This window comes from Centropristis striata, chromosome 14 (assembly GCF_030273125.1).
Source record: "Centropristis striata isolate RG_2023a ecotype Rhode Island chromosome 14, C.striata_1.0, whole genome shotgun sequence".
In the NCBI taxonomy this organism is placed as follows: Eukaryota; Metazoa; Chordata; class Actinopteri; order Perciformes; family Serranidae; genus Centropristis; species Centropristis striata.
In genome coordinates, this window is record NC_081530.1 from 29580303 (window position 1) to 29585567 (window position 5265).

Below are 5265 nucleotides of genomic sequence, written 5' to 3' on the forward strand. Positions count from 1 at the left end.
TTAAGAATAACTTCATAGAAAGAGCAGCGGTGGAATGTAACTAAGGACAATTACTCAAGTACTTTACTTATTTCCACTATGTAACTTTATACTTGCATTTCACTACATTTTGAGGCAAATATTGTACTTTTTACTCCACTACATTTAGCTAGCTTTAGTTTCTTTCAGGTGAATATTTAACATGAAAAACATGATCAGTTGAAAATGATAGCACTTTTATAAATTCAACCACATGAAAGTATGTTAAGTAGTTGAAATGAGCCCTACCTTGACGGCAGTAAAATGATGCTTACATAAATGCATCAATACAAATAATCTAAAAAATAAGTTTCGAATATATAAAACAATCTGAGTGGGGCCATTCTGCATAACAAGTACTTTTGATACTTTAAGTACATTTTGATGCTGATACTTTTGTACTTTTACTTCAGTAAGTTTTGAATGCAGGACTTTTACTTGTAGTGGTGTAATTTCACAGTGTGGTATTAGTACTTTTACTTAAGTAAATCTGAAAACTTCTTCCACCACTAAGACTGAGTCTATCTGTATTCCTTTGAATTAAAGAGCTGAGTGCAAATGTCATTCATAGCTAATAAATTCACTTCCAGGCTAAATATGAACCATTTTAGTAATTTGTGAAATCGTAATTTAGATATTTCAAAATTAAAGTCCCTCGACCTGTTGATACTTGCATTGTGGTCCATTCTGTACTGAGATATGTGGGCTCAGCTATCTGTACTGAAAAGTCATGTGGCTTGTTATTCTATCTTTGTGCAATGTCACACTAAATGTTATTCGCTGAAAAATATGTTCCCCACAAGGACATTAAACTATCCAGCTTATGTTGTGTATGTGTGTCAGCGGTTAGTATGGGACCACAGGGATGTGCACACAGCGCTAGGATGACACAGTGCACCAGGAAGTGTCCACTCTCCTCCTCCTGCCAGGACTTTGACTGTGTGGATTATGTGGAGGTCAGGGGGGGAGAAGGTTGTGTTAAGTGGAGTTTGGAAGAGTAGCGGGCAAACACACTTTCCCCTCAGGCGAGTGGTCAAGGGGACAATTGAGAGCATACAAACACGCACGCACCCACATACCCACAAGCAATAGATTCTGAAGTAAACATCTTGCCCCATTAATACCCACAGTGCCTTTGGCTACTTGGCCCACCCTTGTGACCCTTGTTACCGTGGTGATTAGATATTGGGAGCATTCATCTGCAAACATTTAGCCAGTGTCACCCCTAATCTACCTTCTGTCACCCGGCCACCGCGGGCTCAACAGCAACACACACAAACATACAACTGAGAACACACGTTGTGCTACAACTGACTAATGAATTCGTCTTCTCTCTGCTGCTGCAATCAAGTAAAAAAAACCTTTGAGCGCTGATCTATTTTTATGAGTTAAAATGATACTCTGATACTCTGCCTGAAATATCTTTTGAGTATCAAACTCCCACCCCAAGGTGACTGTAAAAGTTTATAGTTTCCTTCTTGAAAGAAAACAGTGGCTGTGGTCAGGCTGACGTCAGTGCATTCTACTGCAGCAGCATAATCCACCTCTCCATTGTCCATCTGTGTGTTAAAAAGTCATATTTTTAACTTTATCTCTATTTATTTAAATATTTCACACCTGGGTTTACGAAACCCTAAAATGCAATATGCCAGGCTGAAAGTAAGGCTTTTTTTTCTAAAAGGTGATATTTTGGACATGCAAGAAAAAAGATATGTACCTATAGTGCACATTTCCTTCGTCATTAAATTACCATTGGCTGTCACATTCCACCTCCGACCTCTGAACTACGACACGCAGGTCCTCCTCCTCCAGGCCAAACCACCATGGACACCGTGCCTCAGGTCACTCGTTGGCTTAGTAAGCAGAGCAAAATAATGTTTTACGTGTGGAAATGAGTCGTTGACTCCTTAAATGACAAATTTTGAGTTGTTAAGCAACTCACATGATGAATTGACTTCCAACAAATGCAAACAGGTTATTATTATTTTGTTCTTTTGTATGTTTGCACTAAATGCCATCCAAACAAAAAACATGTAACATACAAGTATTCATCCCAACAGTTTCTCTTAAAATGGCCTCATGTGCAAAGTCTTTCTCTTCAGAAGTGATGGAGCAAGTAAGGCATACACACAGGAACTCTGGCCTCCAGTGTGACCATAGCTCACACTGGTGGAAAGGGCAGTACCACAAAAAAGAGAAGAAAATATGGTGTTATAGGCATGACACATCAGAGACACATCGTCTCAGTCAAGAGACACTACCTATTAAAAACCCACTACAAACAAGAACAGACTGAATGCATATACAACCAGCTGTTTAGGGTTCTGCAGACCACAGAGGAGAACTCCCACCTCCACTTTTTTACTGTACTCGACATCCAGAGCAGTAATGTAGCAGTAAACAACTATTCACTATGTAAATATATAGCAAAGTAATGGCGTCTTGACGTGAGAATGAAAAAGGCACGCTCCCTCCCTCGGTTGATGTTTTTAGGTTTGCATGCGGTGGCACAGTTAGCTGCTAGCCACCAACTCAGTCACTGTCATGATGAGAGCCATGTGCAGGCAGTCAATATGCCCTGAATTTTGTGTGCAGCCACAATGAAGCAGGCAAAACCTGTTTTAATCGTCAAATGAGCACCTGACTGTTATTGGACAGATGTAGGAAAAGTGTGTACTTGTCCTTCAATCATTCCCATGTTCATACCAGCTAATTAAGAGACACCATCCGAATACAATGTTAATATTGGCTGTCCTTGTTCTGGGATAAAATTGCACTGAAAATGTAACCTGAATTTGAGGCTCCAGAAGTGTGAGTTACTCAAAATAAAATGTATTTATTTCAAAGTTTCAGTCCTTGTTGAATTGAAGTGGAAAGATAATCACAAAAAGAAGGAATTTTGTACAAAAATACTTTAACTTTGGAAAATAAGAGCTTAATTTCACTGATTTTTACAGACTGGCTTGTTTAAGCTTCAAATATGATTTTGATAACATTTTTGCACAATATTTTTTTTTCCTATTGCTTACATTGGAAACACTTTAGGAAGGGGTCACTTAATAGCCAGTATAAACAAGAGGAATGATTACAGCTTATCATATGGGCACCAAATCATTTCACAAATGGTGAGACTTGAAAAAAGATGAACCTGTCCTTACCTGACCTGTAAAGCAATACTCCATCCAAAATCTGTCTTTTGAGTCTTAAGTATTCTCTTTCTGTGTTTTTAAAATTCCCATATAAACTTCTTAAACCACTCAAAAGCAACTGTGCAACATACTGAACAGTAGAGTACCACTATGCTCCTCTCCTCTGTCGGCTAGTGCGCTTTTAAGGCAAATACTCATCATCATTTCGCCAAAACATGCTTAACACATTGCTTCCAGTGGCGCTTTAGAGCTTTAGTGCTAATTTCACCTTGTAATTTGTTGCCAGGCTCTCAGCCATAGAAATAAATGTTTTACTCTAAACGCCCTTACTACGGTATGTACTGTATGTGGATCCTTGCTGTGCTTTTGTTCTGTAATTTAAAGGGATTGCTGGATGTTTGTGAAACTATGATTGGCACGCACAACATGATTTATATGAGACAGTCCACTAAAGCTTCATTTGAGACCGTTTGTGATGGATTGATAGTGACATCTACTGTTAAAAATGCAACACTGCAGGTGAGGCACTGTGACTGAGGTCTGTGTGGGCGTATGAAAACAGAGCAACTCTGTCTTCAGATACCTTTGAGAAAAGTGCAATTCAGAGGTTTAAAGACATGGCTTGAAATGAATTGTCCATTTTTGTGTTTGCTATTATAGTTTTTAAAGCATGACACATGGTGATGATGCGTACACCTGCACAACAGGGTGATCAACCAGCTACTGTATTGATACCAGCATAAGATAAATTACTTAACCTCAGGCTTGTAACTCATAAAGCTTGCATGGGTATAAAGTCTACTGTTGTAATTGCTTGTGTGTTTCTGTGAGTGTGTGACAGACTGACAGAGAAAGAAGTAGAAAACAAAGGGAGATAGAGTCAAAAGAAACATAAGAGGAGAGAGATCTCCTCTGTGTGCACCTGGGTGTTAGAAGAATGGGCAGCCTGGTGAGTGCGCTCCACTCTCCTGGATGTAGAAGAGCCAAAGACTTTATTTTGCTTCATCCCTGCCGACTGTGTGACCTGACCGAGGCTCTGTCCACCTGGAGAAAGGTACCATGACCTAGAACAACACAGAGATCTTTTGTAACTTATAATCTTTGTCAGTCACTCTGGGACTCTTTGTCTTTGCCTCTTTGTTCCAGACCCCACCTTCCTGCTTTCTCTTTGCCAGGCAGTGTAAGGTATAGCTCAGGTTAATGAAGGTGCCACTGGGGCAATAAATTATGCATTATCACTAGGTTTGCAGGTAGCCACTGGTCAACCATGTGACCAGACTGCACCCTGGTCCTTCTCGTTCAGTCTTATAATAATGCGCTTTGATTAATGTCAAGAAGCTTTTTTTTTTTTGGAAAGACTAATCATCATAGATGCATAAATCTTTTTTTTTTTTAACATTATGTTAAATTTGACTGCAAGTTAGATTAGTGATCAAACCTATCTTGGTGTAAATTATTAGGTCCCTGAATTTTTCACTTTGATAAACCTGAGTAACAGATGTCAGAAAATGTGAAATATTATAATTGTAATTGGCTCATTCAGTCATGATTGTCACTGCATTTGTGCCCCCCAGCTCCCACCCTGCTTATTCTGTGCTTAATAAAGGGGTTATTAAGCACAGAATAAGCAGCACATGTAGTAATGCAGACAAGACAATACAGATGTTGTGGGCTGTGTTTCTCTTGAGCAAAATATAATTTCAGACAAAGCCGTCAATGCAGCTGCAATATATACTTTGGAAAAATGTCTTTAACCTTCATAAGCATAAAGTATTAACATCCAGGTAGAATGGATTCAAGATTTCAGTGATAAGTATGTCATGATATAATTATTTTGTGGAGGTATTCAGCCAAATTGTTCTACCAATCAACCCCTTTTATATGTTTACAGCAAAGAATGTTTCACTGTAGTAAATCTGAATAAGATATATCGTAAATTGTTAAAATGTTGCTGTATTTGGGTCACTCAGTCGTGATTATCGCTGCATTTGTGTCCGTCAATCAGTGACGGGTGTGTTTCTGCGTCATCGCCTCTCAGCCAATCGCGTGGCGACGTCCAGAAACGGGGCACCCGAGACGTAAACCTTGCAAACATGGC